The following is a 19,032-nucleotide window of genomic DNA, read 5'->3' as shown; positions in this document are numbered from 1 at the left end:
CACATCAAGTGAATGGGCCCCTTCACAGCTCCAGAAGGGATGCTGGGCCACCAAAGGAGAAAATGCTTGAACAGATAAGTCAATAAATGTCATTTCCTACCAAAGCTGAGGATCTTTCCTTTCCAGTAGGATTTTTTTTTTCTTTTTTCTTTTGTTTTTCAAGACAGGGTTTCTCTGAGTAGCCTTGGCTGTCCTAGGCTTTATAGACCAGGCTGGCCTTGAACTCATGAAAATCCACCTGCCTCTACTTCCCTGAGTGCTGGGATTACAAGTGTGCACCACCACGCCTGGCAGCTCCAGTAGGATTTTGTCTATTACTTTCAAATAATCCTTTCGTGTGGACCGTCAGGGTACCGCTTGTCCAAGTTGACCCACAGAGAAACCTCTGTGTGGGAGCTACCAACAGTCTCCTCTTTGCCGTACTGTGACATGCATCAGAGTCCTGCAATGTCCATGCAAAACAAAAAAAAATGATAAGCGGCCTTGTGCTTAACACACAGCTAATTCTGTTTCCAGGGAGCAGGGGCAGGGTCAGAACCCAGGCTCTGTCACTCCGTCCTGACTGTCAGCAGCTTCATCTTGAGTGACACTTCCCACATCTCTCTGCTGGCTGCTGCCGTTAAGCATCTTCTCATGCTTATTCTCAACGTTTCCTCACCATTCTTCTCCTTCTCCTACATGGGTCTGAGATGTCTGTTCATTTCTCTCAGCCATTTTTTTTTAATTGGGGTTTTGCTTCTTATTATTGGCTTGAGGGAATTTATAATACATTCTGAATATATTCCTGTTAGTTTTATAAGTTGCATATGTCTTCTTTAGATCAACTTTTCATTTTCTAAACAAAGCCTTTTGAGAGGAACATTTTTAATTATGATGAAGCCGAAATGTTCAATTTTCACTCTTAAGATTGTCACTGGGTGTCCAGAGACGCCTTTGCCTACTCCACACTCCTGAAGGTTTTTTTTTTTTTCCTTACATTTTTCTCTTAGAAATCTTATTATGTTCACTCTTCTATTTGGGTCTGTGTCATACCTAAATTGAATTTTGCATGAAGTGGTGACTGAGGTTCTATTTTTCATAAGGATATCCAATTACTCTGGTATTGTTGGTCAGAAAAGACTGTATTTTTATCTTGGAATTGTCTTGATACGTCGGTGAAGAGCAGCAATTGGGTTATTTTTGCATTTTCCATTTAGACATGCAGTCTGCAAACAGGACACCTAGCATTGCCTCTCAAACTAAAGCCCAAGATCGTGTGCTCTTTTGACATCATGGAGGCAGTGAGGACCTGGCATGACCCCAATATGACGTTTCTTTATATGGCTGGTAAAAAGCAAAGGGGCCATATCTCAGTGGTGACCTTAAGCTCATGTCTCAGATATTTTCCATTTTCTGGGTGTTTCATGTGCCCCCCTAGATTGGTTAGTTTTAACTGTCAACTTGACACAGCCTAGCATAACTTTAGGAAAAGAGTCCTAATGAGCATCTAGATTAGCCTGTGGCTGTGTCTGTGGGTGATTGTCTTGATTGTTAAATGAGATAGGGAGACCCAACCAGAACATTCACAGCAAAGGCACCAGGCACAGTATTTGCTCTTCTGAGTATCGGGCTTCAATTCTATGCCCGCCAGAATAAATATTCAAGGAACTCAAACACATCTTCCAATTCTCTTGATGCCATGACGTTTGCCTCCTATCAACCCTCAAATACACTGTCATCTTTCGCCAGGCTGTGAGCAGATGGGACTAGTGAACCACATTCAATCTTGCCTGCCATGTCAGGAGCCATCCATCAGCCATCCCTGAACCCTAGGCCAGGAATCCCTCCCTCACCAATGGTTAACCAAGGTAACCACTGCGGCAAAGCTCCCCCTTATAGGCTCAGCAGCATACATTTGATTTAGACTTGAGCAGTTAAGGCCAAGGTGATTAGTGCAAAGATAAACACATGACTCGGTGAGAGCCAATGATTGACCATGTAAGTTGCTGCTGAGGAAAGCTCCCTCCTTTCTAGTTAGACTTAGACCCCTGATGATGAAGAACTAAAGGAGTCATCTTTTTTTTTCTTTAGATTCTGAGAATTAATATGGAGAACAGGGGTAATATGGAAGCCCTCGGCCCTGTTAATGATATATAAGGTCCAGAGCCACCAATACTATATGAGAAACCACACCCCTGGCTTAGATGAGAAACTATGTGATTTATATAGGAAACTGAATTTCTGGTTTTGTTTAAGACTTTTTTCCTTTCTGTTTCTGAGTCCTGCTTGAATCATTAGATTGATCGGTTCCAGACAGCCAAACATCTAGCACATGCCAAACGTGATGCCACACTAAAGGACTCACAAGAGGTACAGGAGATAAAAGGGTACAAAAGGATTTCCAGTAAAGCAAGCTCAACATCCACAAAGCAAGGTGCTAATGACCAAGGCACACTAAAGACGCAGACACTGACCTAGTGAGGGTGGCCATTCTCCCCACCCCTTCCTGAGAAAGTCCCTTCCTCCCTGGCCATGAATGTGGCCAGAATCGGTCCAAGGAGGACAATAGGAGAAAGCGATGTCACCGGGACAGAGCTGGTCCTTTCCCCATCTTACCTGAAGCTCATGTCTTTATCTAATTTGCAGGTCTGTTTTGTAACATTCCAGGACAAGGAAGACGTTCTGACACTTGAGTAATAGGTGATATTCGCAAGATGTTTTCCCCTTCTCCACTCAAAGGGTGCTAATGAGAGCAGGTGCCGCGCCTTCTCAGCTACCCTTTGTCTGAGGAATAAGAAAACACCCATCCCCTTTCATGTCACCACCAGGTCCAAAATACCAATGGCATCTACACTCTATGTAGGGCGTGGTAAGCTCAGTCCAGTCCAACAACACCCAAGATTTTCTTTGGTTGCGTTCTGTTGAGTTAAAACAGAATATGAACAAATGCAGAGGGCCACTAGAGCAAGCAGTCAGGGAGCCCTTTAGTCACTAGCAGCCATCTCTGAAGCTTCTAGGGTAAGAAATACACAGCTGGAGCGGCCCCAGGTTACTCACAGGAGCAGAGGAGGAGCCAACCCTACGGAGTCTTTACTAGCATATGTGCAGATCAAATCATCCAGCTCTTTTCCCCTCCAACTTTATTTCATTATTTAAATTTTGCAGAATAGCATAAGGAACATCTATATAGCCTCACCTGGGTCTCTTGAGTGTTAGCATTTGCCACTTGCATTTTATCCCCTCTTGTTTTTTATAGCAGTAGGTAGGTAAGGAGAGCAAGAAAAAAAGGGAGAGATCAGTAGGTATGTGTGTTTATGTCTGTGTACAATTCTTCCCTGAATCATTTGAAAATGTTTAAAAACATTCGAACACTTCACCCTGACCCCTTCAGAATGGGTGGCCTAAGGACATTTTCCTACATGATAACTACAATAGCATTATAAAATCTACAAAAAAAAAAACCTCCAAAAGCACTGTCCAACATCTGGCCAGTCACCAAGCATCTCCAACCACATCTGACAATCCACAGAGACTACAATCAAGCACAAGCCAGTTGTCTGTCTAGCTGCCATGGCTCTTCAGCCCTTTCCATGACACAGAGCTGTTGAAGAGCACAGAGCATTTTGGCTTGTGGGATGCCCCGGGTCAAATCAACATATTTTCTATAGCTGAAGACTGCTTCCTTGTGGTGTTTTTGAACTTGCTTCCCTAACCTCCAGCCCCGAGTACCATCTATGTGTGAGATCTGTTTGCTTACTTGATCTGCTGCAGGCTAAGCAGGCAGAGCAATACTACAGCACAGGTGAGCCTCTGTACTTTGCATTACCTCGCGCCAGGAGGCCCGGACTCCAGCACTGTCCTTTTATGGATGGTGCTAAACTTGACTGCACAGGTTAAGTGGCAACCAGCAGATCCCTCTGCAGTTATTCCTTGTATTTAGTAAATTCATACTGTTTCTTTGACTGACATCCAGGTCCTTCCCAGCCTCAAGTGCTAAAGATCTTTATCTCACAACTTTTGAATGTGGCTGTGAGTTAGTGTTAATGTAGCCAGGCAGCAACACAACACAAAGGCTGCCATGACGAGGAAGGCAAGTTTGGATGGGATGAAATTAAGTCCATGGACATAAAACTGATGAACTATAAACAGGTGTGAACCCCAAAACCTTCATATCAACCTATATTGATATTGAGTCCTACCTTTATCATGAGTGCTCAGTTCACCATCTCACCTCTAGTACCGTGCTCCAATACCCCTTCTATGACTCAAGCCCCCCTGTGACCCCAGAATGTTAGACCAATGGCCCGAAACCCCACCCACTCATTAGAAAATAGAGGAAGCAGTCAGAGGCCGATAGATAGAACAGGATTCTTAACGTGCTTATTAGGAGAGTTCAACTATGTTCCGGGGTGAGGTCCCACTTATGTCAACCTTCTGACACTAGACGGGACCATTCTTAAATCCACAGCTAATTCTCCTCCCCTCGGGGGCTGGCCAGGATAAGCACTGCCCAGACATCGCTGCTTCACCTGGAGGCCAGCTCAGGTCTCTTAGCCCCCAAACCTCCCAGTGATCCATGACAGCCACGTGGAACACTCAGGAATCATACGGGAGTCTTCTGACCTGGCTTCAAACTCTTACTCTGCCACTGTGGGCCATTGGGCACATGACGCAACCTTTCCTGGTCTCGGGTTTTCTACTCAGGATGTCAAAGCAGTATACTCTGGGTCTTAATTTCAGTCCTGGCAATCTAAAACCAGGAGGAAAAATAAGCCCCTGGACCAGTTTGCAGAGTTCTCAGAAAATGCCTGGCCCTCTCACAAGCTTATCTTTGCTATTTATACCACGAAGTCCCGAAGAGTTGTAATAACAGCAAATTCAAGGAGGAAGCCGGCCCTCTGTGGGAGACAGATGCTGAATATTCCAGGCATGGAATAGCTTGTTACACAAATAAGGGCAGGAGGCTACACACTGCTCACCATTACCAGAGTCCCGTGAGCTGCATGTAGACAGAAAGATGCCACATACCCATACGGAAATCTTCGCTTTCAGCCTTTTTTCTCGGTGCCCTTGGGTAGGAACAGGTAAGGAATGAGTGAAGGGCAGCAGCAGGCAGAGCAGCTCCAGCTGTGCTCAGCATTGTTTCCGTCAAGGCTGTGGTTTTGCTGTGGTCTTCGGAATCAATAGGCAGCGGTTCGAACTACATCTCTGCCCCTTCTCTACCAAGTGACCTTGGACAAGTGGTCTAACCTCTCCGTGCTTTGGTTTCTATTGGACAGTGATAGTATTTATACCTGCCTTGCAGAGCATTCAGGGAACCCCCTGAGGTGAGGTATGTAAGCAAGGGGGCACACAGTGTGTGGCAACTGGCCAGCACTGAGGGAACAGAGCAGCGGGTTTTTCTTTTGGAAATAATTGTGTTTCCAGGGTGGGATCGATTGGTTGTAAGCCTCTGTTCTAGTTTGATTTTTGTTGCTGTGATAAAACACTCCAGCCAAAAGCAACTTAAGGGAGGAAAAGATTTATTTACCTTTTACTTCCGGGTCACAGCCCATCACTGAGGGAAGTCAGACAAGAACTCAAGCAAGAGCTAGAAGCAGAAACTGTTGAGGAATGGGGCTTGCTGCCTCTCTTAGCAGGTATATGCCTTAGCTGGATTTCTTACACAGCCTAGGCCCATCTGCCCAGGGAATGGTACCGCCCACAGTGGGATTGGCCCATCCTATATCAATTAATAACCAAATCACCCCCCCCCCAAGACATGTCCACAGGCCAATCTGATATAGACAAACCCTCAATCAATAGAGACCCCTTTCTCAGGTGACGAGCTAACTAGGACAAGCTTCTCCACAAAGCTGCCTTGGTGACTGTCTTCTGTGGTTTGATTTTTACCTATGTCCATCCATCTCCACTGGAGCAGGAAGACTGAAGGAAGAAGGGGCTGGCCTTCCTCCAGCATGTATACCGGAAGTGATGGTTTCAAATCAGCTTCTAGAGTCTCAAATCAAAGTACGGCTGTGAATAATCCTAAAAGGAGGAGCAGGCTCTTCCCCAGTTAGCACACTCGGTGCATCAGAGATCCCCAGTAAGTCATCCTGTGCCGCAGCCACATAGGTCGGGTTTTTCTACAAATGTTAGAGGAGGCTGCCACCTTCTGCTCTTGCCTGGGCCTGGCTTCTGCATGAAGGTGACAATGATCACAAGTGGTACCCTCCATGCAGGTTATTTTAGCATTCTAGCATCTGCCTATCTCTTAACATCCAGTGTGTGAGGAGGATGGTTCTGTTAGTCCTGTGCATGTCCTTGTCACTTTGAACCTGTCAGCTGTGTAGTGACACGTTTGGGCACTTATGTGAAATGAAATGTGCAGCTGGCCCATCAGAATAATGCCCCATATTGGAGGCACATTCAGTCCTCTCAAAAGGCCCTGCTGCTTCCTGCTGCCAGGGATATAAAGAAGGGAAATAGTTATTAGCTTTATAAGTCACTCATTCTGCAAGCAGTTGCTTGTCCCTCTCTCATGCTTCTAGAATAGTTTGGTTGAAACATACTGTGTTTACAAAGCAAACTATTTAAAAATCTTCTGTCAGTGTTCTGTGAAAAAGGCTCCCCCCCCCCCCCCCCGGTTCTACATTGTGCTAATCAGTTCTGCGCTACTCCAACAAAATACCTGAAGAAAATGATTTTATATAGGAAAAAGTTGGACATGGCTCATGGTTTTTGAGGTGCGTATTTTAAGGTTAGGTGGTTTTACTGGTTTGGCCTCTGGTGAGAATGGCAGATGCCAGGACACTGTGGTGATGGAGATGCAGCTAAGGACCCAGGCATGAGTGAGAAGGACCAAGTCCTGAGACAAGTCCTGTGTCTCAAAGAATTCCCAGTAGGACCTACCTCCTAAAGTTCCATAGATAACAGCTTCACTCTAGTGACTAAGACTTAATCAGAGCAGGCCCTTGTGCCCACCTCTACATTATTTCCCATTTGATCCGGAGAGAACACAGAATTAAAGGGGTCCAGCAAGGAAAAGAAGGCCATGCTAATGTCTTAGTCTGGGTTTCTACAGAGGCTGACCCTAAGACATGGGTACAGCGATTATAGCCAACTTGGAAGGGATGCCAGGCAGCCCTGTGGGAGACAGGAAAACAAGAGAAGATGAACAGTCCAGGTAGGGCCACTGAAGCACAGTGCCCCTGAGTCACCTTCACCTTCTACCCAGATCACTTGAGGCCAGTGTTTGTGTCCAGCAACATCTGGTTCCAGAGCCGCTCCAGGGCAGGGAGGACAAGGATATAACAAGGAGTACATCTGGCTTTCCTGGAGCTCTGCCCAAGCATGTGATGGGGCCAGAAAAAGCCCTGGCATGGAGGAGGTGAAGGTACTTGCAGGCAGCAACAAAAAGCCTGCCAGAAAGAAATGAAGGATACTGGGGAGCATGGTGGTGTTGGGGGGTGGGGGCAGAGGACAGTGCAACAAGGCTCATGTAAGGATGGGCAGGTGGAAAGAGTGTCAGGCACCCTCTCCCCCCTGTCTCCATCGCTGGTAATTTTATGCATATACCTTCCTGCATTGCCTCACATTTTCACAACTACTCATAAAGAATTATTTTATCCTCTCTCTCTCTCTCTCTCTCTCTCTCTCTCTCTCTCTCTCTCTCTCTCTCTCTCTCTCTCTCTCTCTCGTGTCTGTCTGTGTGTGTGTGTGTGTGTTTCTCTATTACTCTCTACCTTATTGTGTTTTGAGACAAGGTCTCCTATGTGCCTGGAGCTCACTGGTGTGGCAAGAGTAGCTGTCCAGAAAGCCCCAGGATCCTTTGTCTCAGCCACCCCAGAGTCGAGGTTACAGGTGCAAACTACCATGCCCTGCTTTTATGTGGGTGCTGAAGAGTAAAACGCAATTGTTCGTGTTTATGTGGCAAGTGCTTTGCCCACCGAGCCATCTCCTCAGCTCTCCCTTTACCTTCCTGGTACAGATCAGGAAACTGAGGTTTGACGGGGTTGAGTAACTAGCTCGTGATGTCCCCAGTCAACTCCAGATCCACCACTGGGTTCTGTTGTATTATCTGTCATGTATGCTTGCCGTCACATCATTTTTCTACCCCATTGCAGATTAGAGGCAAAAAAAAAAAAAAAAAAAAAAAAAAAAAAAAAAAAAATTGTCTAAACTGTGGCTGCATCTCAGCTTGTAGGGTCAAGATCCTCATGCTTCTTCCACTGTACTGCCTAGGGAGAGACTCAGAGCCAAGGGTGCTCTCTGGGAGACATCAGCAGGAACTGCAAGAACACTGAGGTTTGCCCTTCAGAGGAGAGCATCGCAGGCATCGAGCTGACCCCATTCCCTGACTGAGTGGAATCAATGAGGCTTCCAGCTCCTCATTATAGAGGCTCAAACTTGCTAGATGAGAAATGGCTGGGGAGGGTGGGTGGATTGTCTTAGAGGGAGGACAACTGATGAGGTTGCACCCCACGGCATTTCAGCCTTATCATGTCCCAGAGTCACCAGGAGAGGGGAGGCTGCCTTTAGGCAGAGGCTGGAAGACCAGGGTGAATTAAGAGACTGACTCAACATGAAGAACACTTCAAAGCCCTTTTCAGAAACTGAATTCAAAAGCAGCCCTGGGAAGCCCTGCCTGGGAGGGCATCTCCCTGTCTCCTTTCAAGACGAGAAAGAGGCTGAGGCGTAACCTAGAGAGGTTGGAACCACAAACAAGCAGACATCATTTAAAGATAGTGTGCTCTGGTCTGGCCAGACACCCCTCTTGCAGAGAGGTCTACAAGTTTATAAACCGTCCCTGAAAAATAATAGATGGACGATGGTTCCCTCCAAATAGCCTTGCAAAAGGAGAAACAGCACCATGCTCATCTGTTTTCCTGCTTCTGAACAGTTGGCATTGGTAGACGGAGGGGGAATTCCTGCCAGTTGCACAGAATGGGCCCTGCATCTGTGGTTCAGACATCTTTACCCAGCAGCTCTCTCTCTCTATAGAATAATTAGTCTGTCAGACGATTAATAAGCAGAGTTTGTCTTTCTCTTGAATATCAAACAAAACTCACCAGGAGCTCGCCTCCATTCTGCTGGGCTTGGTGAACCCTGTGATCACAAACTGTAAACAAAATGCAAGACACATACAGAGCCTGCTAGCCATAATAGTGCCCTCTGTCCATGGCTGCAGCAGGAGCCAAGATTTCCATGGTTCCCAATAGTCCAAGGCTTAGGTCTTGTTCAATTAAACACTAATAACAAAACATGTATGAAGTATATAAAGTGACATCTCAGCGGGGCGGGGCAAATAGGAGTCCTTCTTCCAAAGTGCTGAAAATGAGAACATTCAGTCTCGAGAGAAGCTATGAAGACCTCCGCCAGAGATGCTAGGCGTGTCGGCATTTGCTCAGAGCATCTCCTGTGGAGTGTCATATAAGCCACGCCACAGCCACTAAGAGCTCAGGAACATCAGCCAGATGTGGCAGCGGTCGGTGGGAAGGGGTCGTTGCTTGGTGTTACTAAACAAATACATGCGCTCATGTTCACAGTAACAATATTCATAATAGCCAAATGGTAGAAATAACCCAAGGCCAACGGACGAATAAAATTGTATGTATGTATGTATGTATGTTTATATGTATGTATGTATGTATGTATGTATATGTATATATATTTGTATGTGTGTATGTATGCAGGCTTGTGTATGTGTGTACATATATATACGTATACATGTGAACACGCATATACATAATATGTATATATAGATATGTAATGAAAATTACTTTAAGAGGAAAGAGATTCTGATACAAGTTACAATAGAGATTAGCCTTGTGGATTCCCTTATGCTAAGGGAAACTAGGCCATCACAGAAGACAAATACTTAGAAATCCACTTATAAGAATTACTTACAAGAGTCAAACACATAGACAAGAGCACATTAGAAATTGGCAGAGGCTGCAGCGTGGGGCATCAGTGTTTTCTGGACCAAAGCTTTCTGGAAGAAGTGCGTGATGACAATGGGCAGACAGCATTGTGGAATTGCACACTTAAAAAATGGCCAAAATGGTAAGTGCTGTGCTGTATATGCCCTGGCGCAATAAGAAAAATCCCCTACTGCAAGAATGCCAATGCTGCTTCCTTTCCAGCACTAGCCTGTGAGTTATAGCATCTTACAAAGCTCATACCATGGACCATGCTATGCTAGCTAGCATTTGGCCACTTTCTTCTTGTTTCTGTGGTTTACACAGTGTAACTGTTTGGCAGCTGATTTAGGCTGAGTTGGAAGCCACATGGAGCAGACTTTGAGCAGGAGGTAAAAAGTTGGGGGTAGGGGACACTAGACAAACATTGGGTTATAATAACAGAAAACTTCGGGCTTCCTATTTTTAAAATGTGGCACAAAAAAAAAAAAAGCTTATGTTAGGATGGACTTTTTTTTTTTTAAAGATTCACTTTATTTTTCTTTGTATGTATGTGTGCATCTATGCCTGTGTATGCCGTGTGGTGCTTTAGAAGGCCAGAAGTGGTATCAGATTCCTGGAGGCTGTGATTCTAGGCATGGTGGCACACACCTTCAGTCCCAGCACTCAGGTAGGCAGAGGCAGGTGGATCACTGTTGAGTTTGAGGCCAGCCTGGTCTACAAAGTGAGCCCAGAACACACAAGGCTATACAGAGAAACCCTGTCTAGAGAAACCAAAATAAATAAATAAATAAATAAATAAATAAATAAATAAATGACTGTGAGCCCCCAGCGTGAGTGCTGAGAAGTGAATTCAGACACTCCAAAAGAGCATCAAGGGCTCTTAGCTCCTGAGCCGTGTCTCCAGCTCCCTAGAAAGAGAGCGTTCCAACTCTCTCTTTTTACACAGAGAAATAAAATAATGTGAGTGTGTATGTGAGAGAGGTGCGGGGCGTGGGGGGGGGGTTGGGGGGACTTTATAAAGGCACACACAAGGATCACCTAAGAGCAACTTGGACACTTTTTTGTAATACCCAAAGAATGAAAGTTCAGATGAAGAAGGCTTGTGGATTCACTCTTGTTTGGAACACTGTCATTTGTATCCAGCTGGTGGCATTTTCCACTCTTTCTTCCAAAAGGGACTTTCGTGGCAATGAATAACAGCAGGCAGGATCCTCAGTGAAGTGGGAGGTCACCTCCATTCTGGAAGAAAGGAAACAAGGCTTCTGGGAGTGTGTTTCACAGGCTCCCTGCCTCGGGGTCGCTAGTGCGCTTCTTAAAATTGCAGATGTCCCCCACTATATGGTCTCTCGGTCTTAGACCTAGGGGAGGGGAAAGTGGGAAGGAGGGAGGAATGGAAGTATATAAGTAATGGGATAACATTGGAGTTGTAATCTGAATAAATTAATTGAATAGTATAATTAATTAATTAATTAAAAAATAAAAATTAAAAAAGTGCAGATGTCCTCCTGACTCATTGTCTCAGGGAACACGGGCTCTGGGTCTGCTCCAGACTAAATAAGATTGCTGGTCACAGAAGAGAGGTCTGCTAGAACAAGATGGTAGGGGTTAAGAGGATGTAGTGATGCACGCCTGTAATCCCAGCACTCGGGAGGCAGAAGAAGGTGAATTGCTATGAGTTCAAGGTCAGCCTGGTCTACAAAGCTAGTCTAGGACAGCCAAGCCTACAAGGGAGAAACCCTGTCTCAAAACAAAACAAACAAACAAATAAAAGGATGAAGCTCCTTTCAGGTCTGCAGAACCTCTGTCAAAGGGTTGGTTTATTAGGAACATGGGCACAGCCCCAACTGAATCCACATACTCCCATGTCCTTCCTAGTGACCCATAGCATCTGCTTTATAGCTCCAGCATCCCCATTCCCCTTATCTTTAGACAATCCCTGCCCACTAATGGCTTCAGGGTGACAGAGGACCACTGTTCTCCCCTAGAAGCCCAATGGATGAAGATAGGAAGGCAATGGCTAGTCTGGTCTTGGAGCCTTGACTAGTGCCCTCAGTTTCCATGCCTGCTTCTACCCTGGCTGCTTGCCCAGAGTTGTCCATCCACAGCCTTTATGGGCCTGCACCAGAGTAGCTGGACCAGACAGGGAAAATGGATCTTGGTCCTGAATGCTAACTCTGAGCCATATGGCCTGGGGCTGCAGCTCAGTTGGTGGAGTACTTGCTCACAATGCTCAAAGCCCTACATTTGAACCCCAGGCTCTGCACAAATAAAATGGATATGGGGGTGCAGACCTATAATTGTAGCAATTGAGATGTAAAGGCAAGAGGAAACAGAAACCTAAGGGCCTTTCTCAGCTACATAGCAAGTTTGAGGCCAACTTGATCTACATGAAATCTTGTTTAAAAAAAGAAAAACAAAACACTGTCAGTGGCTGAGTCAGGTGTGCCTTCATGGACTGTAATATCTGTCACGGACCAGGAGGGTAGGGGAATCCTCATGGAGGCAGAACGTTCTCTCTGCACGTTAGTTGCTTTTGGGCAATGTGCTTGACACTTCAATGACCCATGTATTTACTCACAAATACTTAAATAGCATTTCCTATGTTCCAGATAATCTTCTCACTCACTTAATCTTATAACAACATTGATGAAGACTATTTTTTCTAATATATTTTTATTTATCCTTTGATCATTTCCTATATGTATACAATGTATTTTGATAATAATCGCCTTTACTCTCCCTCTTCAACTCCTCCTAGATCCACCCACATCCTCCTCCCGACTTCTTGTGTGTTAATGGTGTGTGTACGTGGCAAAATAAAACACCAGTAAAGCACCCATCTCTTACACTCTGGTTACTGTATCCTGTCCCAATACCCAGGTACTGGAGAGATGAAGCAGTAGTTTTTATGGGTATGAAAGAAAACAAGCACAAAACAGAACCTTCCCCACCAACATCACTGGAACTAAAAGAGAAGTGTGAAATAAGTCACTTCCTGGCCTCGTGGCCCAGGTGTCACAACTGGGAACCATTATGGCTTGTGTGAGGCAGAGTGTGTGCTGGTGAGTTACTGCTTTGCACTTCTAAGTGCCAGTGGGGCATCTGTTTCTCACACTTGTACCTCATCCAGATAACCTGCCATGCTGACGGTATCTCTGCAAGCTGACATCTTAGCCCTAGTCACATGATCAGACATAACCCGGATGTAAATAAGACACATCCTTCTGGCTGGAGTTTCCAGTTAACACATAGTCAGTAGTTGCTGTCTGTCTAGGACAGTCGTTCTCACCCCATGGCCTCCGGAGCTGCAGGAACATCACACCTGAGAGCTTGTGAGAAGTGAAAATTCTGAGCCACCAGGCACCTACAGAAGCAGATGCTGTGCTGTGGGATCCAGCATACTGTGTTTACAAGCCTCTGACTTTGAGGAACCCAGTCTTGAAAAAGGAGGGGCAATTTACTACACATCACAATAAAACAAACTCTATCTATTCCTTGTCTTGAATAAAACTTTTAAGAGTTATCTGTGTGACCACAGGCAAGCCATCTAGCTAACTTGCCTATGGTCAGGAAACCTGTTCTCTTGTCTGTGCTATGAGCCACAATGAGACCTGAGATGTACGGTGTTGATGGAATTAAATGAAACCATACATCAGACATCTTGGGCCAGAAGGCTGAAGAAGATGCTCCAACATAACAGAGAGTTTTGGGTGACTATTCAGGTAGAAAACCATCTTTGTCATCTTCTCATTTGGAAAGCTACTAACCTGCACTCCCAGCATACTCAGGTAATCAATTTTATTCCTTCTCAAGTCTCTGATAGAGTTGAAGATCAGGTAGCTTAGTTTTACAATGAAGCTTAGTTGGTTAGGGGTTAAGATGTTTTTAGGTCTAGATAGATGTTTTAAGTTGATAATGACAAGATGTGATAGAGATTGATTTACATTCAGAATTTTAGACGTACCAAGATAGAAAAGATGTTTTCTTCATAGTTGTCAAATACAAATAGCCAAAACACTAAGAATGTAACATTTATATAATTGCTTATTGTGTCGTAGTATTCTTGTTATCGGTAGTTTATTGTATATATATGGAATAATATAAATGTATATGTAAAAAATACAAAAAATGAAACCATACATACAGAATGCCAACAGAACGTGGAATGTTCAAGATAACACTTGTCACTAGTGTATGCCATTATCCATGCTATAGCATTGGATAAATAGTTTATGTATTTAATAAATATTTAACTGTTTTTCAATTGTTTGGTGAGCTAAGAGAGAAAAGGGAATCACCAATTCAGTGGGTAGCCAGGTAAGGGTGTAACTGAACCAGTCTTCTTTGAAATAAGTGGCTACCTGCCCCAACTTTTCTTCCCAGTAGCCATCCTACTGTTAAAACGTATGACCTCCACAATCCTGACTCTAAGATCCTTGCAGTGTAGAGACATCCCTCCACCCAGATCCCCTCCAACCAAGGAAAAGGCAGAAGAGGACATTCAGGGCAGAGACATGAAATGGCAACAGTAAATGACAAGACTATGTGCAGAAGAAGTAGCTGGTGAGCTATCCAAGAGGGGGGAAAAAGATACCATTTATGGGGACCTGGCTTAGCAGTAAGGGGTTTATCATGCAAGCCTGAGGACCCAAGTTCAATCCCCAGAACAGAAGTAAAAAGCTGGGTATGGTGGCACATGCGTGATACCCTAGTGCCAGGGAGGTGGAGACAGACAGACCCCGGTGGCTTGCTAGCTAACCACCACAACTAAATCAGTGAGCCCAGGGCCATAGTGAGAGACCTGACTACAAAACATTAGGAGGACAGCTCCAGAGGAACATACTCAGTGTTTAACCCTGGCCTCCACATGTATGTGCACATACATCTGATAACATGTGTGAACACACACTAACACATCCACACAAATAAACAGGTTTAGATATTCTAGATTTAGTGATATCTACTCTTAAAGTCTACCTCACTGGGGATTAGGACAGTGTTGCCAACATTGTAAAAAGTCTCTTCCTTCAAGAGAACCTTGAAGTCCCGGTGCCGTTCTGGTGACAAGGTCCTTGTTACAAGTGATGGATGAGCCACTGCCATTGAGGAAAACCAACTCTCTCCAGAGGCTGGAGGGTGGAGCCATCTCTGTAGAGTGTGGCCGTGAGCACACTGTTCTTTGAGTGGCAGACCTCAGAGGAAGGGTTGTGGGAAAGTGTGCTCCACAGGGGGGAGGTTGATGCCCCTTCTGACCCTCTATCAGCAGCGGCCACTGTCCTTATGGAGCTTGTTTTCCATCTGAGAAAGGCTGGCCTTGAATCTAAGTTGCCTTGCCTATCTCTACACTGTGTGAACCTGAAGACAGCTGTGCGGTGTCCATCTTTTCCTTATGTATGATTGGACCTCGAAGAGACAGTGTCTGAATGAGCAGGGTGCTAGGTACATACACCCTGGGTGCTTCACAACAGGGGCAACAGAAGTCAAGGCAGAAACAAGCATATGGTGGAGCCAGAACCCGAACCCCACAGCTGATGATGAGTGAGCAAAGGAAAACTTTCTAACGGGGAAATCTAATTTCAAAGGCAAACACCCATCCAACATTAGGAAGGCAGTAATTTGATTTATCATCTGCGTGTGAGTAATTTTGCATGAACATACTTAAGCGTTTATAAAAAATAATATTAATCCATTATAGAAGGGTTTATAAATGTCCGATGGTGGTGTGTAATTAAAAAGCAACTTTGAACACTACAGAACTAGGCTCCATTCAATACAACGGTGTTGAGTGGATATGGAAGATTAATTAATAAGGCTTGAAGTCTGTGAGCCAGGAGCCCTCTAGTGGCTGTGGCACACAGTGCTACCAAAGCCTCGCCCTCTCACCCCCATCTCCCACCCTCTATCCCCCAACCCCTCACCCATGCAGCCCCCCCCCCCCCCCCCCACCCCCACCCCCGAGTCCTGAGGAAATGGCTAGGGAGTTCACAGTGAATGGGTGAAGTTCATTTCTTCCTCCAGGCCAGAATTCCTGATTTGAAGAGAAGCCCTGGGCAGGGAGCATGGAGGTACACCAAGCCAGAGCAGGAAGAGTTCCCGGGATGGTGGCCCCACAGCAGTGCCTCTGCAGCTTTACGCTTTCCCTGGGACAAAGCATTCAGTCTGTGAGACAGGCCCTATTCTTCAGTGCTACACCCAAAGCTCCAGAACACTGTGACTTCCCCAGGGTCCTTCATCCTTCTGATCCTATTGGGGATGTCGCCTCTTCAGGAAGGCCTTCCCCAGCCACCATGTATAAAGTTACACCACCCACTACTCATATGGCCCCATGGAACACGGCCATAGCCAGTGTGTGTGTGTGTGTGTGTGTGTGTGTGTGTGTTTGAGGACTGAACCTAAGGCCTCATGCATGTCAGCTAGGTAAATGCTCGGTCACTGAGCAATATCAATATTTCTATTTATTTATTGACCCACATATTTGGAAGACAGCGTTTCACTGACTTGCCCAGGGTAGTTTTGTTTGTTTGGTTGGTTGTTTTGTTTTGTTTTGTTTTGCTTAATCTGTAGCCCAGGCAGGCCGTGAATTTGTGATCTTCCGGCATCTGCCTCCCGAGTGCTGGGACTACAGAACTGTACCTTGCAGCAGGTCCACATCTGTCCATGCTCCACACACTCCTGAGTGAAAGCGACCCACTAGGGTCTGGAGAGTCATGAACCAGGAGATTAGTTACAATGATGAAATCTCAAGCCAGGGCCCAGATGCAGAGAAGCACTTGGTCTCTCAGGCCTTAGCTGCTGGAGCTCCGGGACATCCACTCCGGTCAGCCACAGATGCCTTATCTCTGTGCCCAAAGCCAAAATGCACCTTGGCCACCAACACCTTCCCCTTTAACACTTCAGATGAGGACCTCTTTCTCCAGCCAGCTACATGAGCCACAAGTCAGGGGATCTCTGAACTCTCCTGCATCTCTCACTACAGCTAATTAGCATGAATCCTGCTAATTGTACCTCCTGAGAAGCCTCTGGGTGTATCTGCTGCCCTCCTTCCCAGCCTCTCTCCACACACAGGTCACAGTGATGACTTATCAGTATCATAGCCAAAGCCTGCCTACGACCCTTTGCACTCTAGGCTCCAGCCAGGCCATGCATCAAAGAGACAGAGCCCAGGATGTCCCCTCACCTGCCCTTACTGGGACTCCTTATTATGTTTAGGGAAAGTTTAAATGAGCAGCATATCCCATGCCCAATTCCTGTATGATCTGGTCCTGATGCAGTTCCACCCTTCCTCCTGTGACCTGTCCAGGCTATAGGTCCTTTCGGGAGAAGTCCTTGGTGCTAGCCACTCCCTGGCCGTTCTATGAACATTACCGCACCATCCACATAACTCTGCAAGCATGATTCCTGTTTTTTAAAATGATACAGGCTTGCAGAGGGAAATGTGACTCACCTGTAGCCTTGATCTCTGTTGTTTATTCTACCCATGGCTACTGCTTGAACCTTCATTGTTTAGTTGACAATGTGTGTTAAACCACATGTTCAGGACACCTAGATCTCAAGATACCCTCTCCCATCAAGAACCCACTGAGCAAGTTATGAAAACACCCTGCCTACCAACACATAGTTTGTGAGGTACTGACAAATAGGTCATTGTCCCCAGTACCTGGAACCCTTGAATCTAGAATAAGATCTGGCACATAGCATGAGGCTTAATAAACATGTTTTGTTTTAAATGAGCCCCAGCCATGAACCCCACTCACACCTGGCTCTTCAGTTGGCCTGGTTCTAGGAACTTGTTTTCAGGCTCCCTCCTGGAGAACCACCTCTACCATCTGCAAGTCTCTTGCCCCGCTGGCCAGGTCTATGATGTTGCTGAGAAACACCTGCTGTAAGGATGCTAAGGTAAGCCATGGATGAACTGCCCCAAGGTGGCATGACGGCATGATGCATTGAGGTTGGAATGCAGACTTTAGCTCTTACACAATCCCGGTAAGGCAAGGCTTTCCACATGCAGAGGCTGCCTTAGTGAGAGGGGGGTTCCGGGAGGCTGCTCAACCTGTGATTCCAGTTGTCTGTTTACATTAGTTGCCATGGCAACCTCACCCTTTAAGTTCGAAAAGTTTTCGATTGTCCTGGTGTTCCCAATTTCATGAGAAAAGGAGACACATTCATCACCCTCCTAGGGAGTGCAATTTTTTTTTTTTGGAGGCCTTTTGAAATCTGGTAAATACGAGCAGAAAAACAGTGACACTGTTAAGTTCCATCCCACTAATACAGGCTTTGCAAAAATCCAAATTGTATGTTTTCCCAACCTTTGTCCTGGTGTGCAATTAGTTCAACAATATTGTTTTAATTGGATAAATGAAAGAGATTTCTGCTTTTTGTTTTTTAAATTGGCTTCTCCTACATTGAATTGTTCCACACAACTGTCTAGGAAACCAAAGTGGCTCGGATGTTGACTTTGTTAATACAGGATCAAAAGACCAAGTCTCTTGCTGATTTCTCTGCCTAAAACCACCTTCCCTCCAACTATTTCTCAGAGCTTGTGCCTGTTCTGGCACCCGGCCTTGGCTTAGAAGATTCTTGATCAAGGAAGCCCCCCTGCCCGCAGTAAGCGGGGACCTGCCCCTCTCCATGCCTGGCTTTGTCTTCCTTTATGATGATGCGAAGCTGTAATTAGTTATTTATCTCTCCCTTCTCTCTCCTGAATTCCCAGTCCTTTTCACAATGCCTGGTCAGTAAGACACAAGAGGTAGAATCTAGTTAGTACTTGCTATGTGCTAACTGCCCTTTGCAGGCGGTGTCATCACAAACCTATGACAAAGGTGCTAATAGGGACAGAGACGTTGCAATGCATGATCATATTGTTAAGAAGATATGAAGCTAAATTTTAAACAAAGGATGCTTACCAGTATCTTGCCTAGTCCAGCACTCAATTTGACAGTTTTTGAATGAATACAAAAGTGAATAAATGAAACTTAGAGTCTAAAGTGAAGACAAACATTAAAATAGAGCATTATTTCGCACCTACAAGACTACAGAGAACTGTGGGCCACCAAGCCATTACCTGATAGAGAGCTGACACCTAGTTCCCTGCATCAGAAGAGAAACAATGAGACTTCTTTCTGTTTGCTTTTTTGAGGCATAGTGTTACTCA

The sequence above is a fragment of the Acomys russatus genome, chromosome 5 (genome assembly GCF_903995435.1).
Source record: "Acomys russatus chromosome 5, mAcoRus1.1, whole genome shotgun sequence".
In the NCBI taxonomy this organism is placed as follows: Eukaryota; Metazoa; Chordata; class Mammalia; order Rodentia; family Muridae; genus Acomys; species Acomys russatus.
This window is presented reverse-complemented; position numbering follows the sequence as displayed.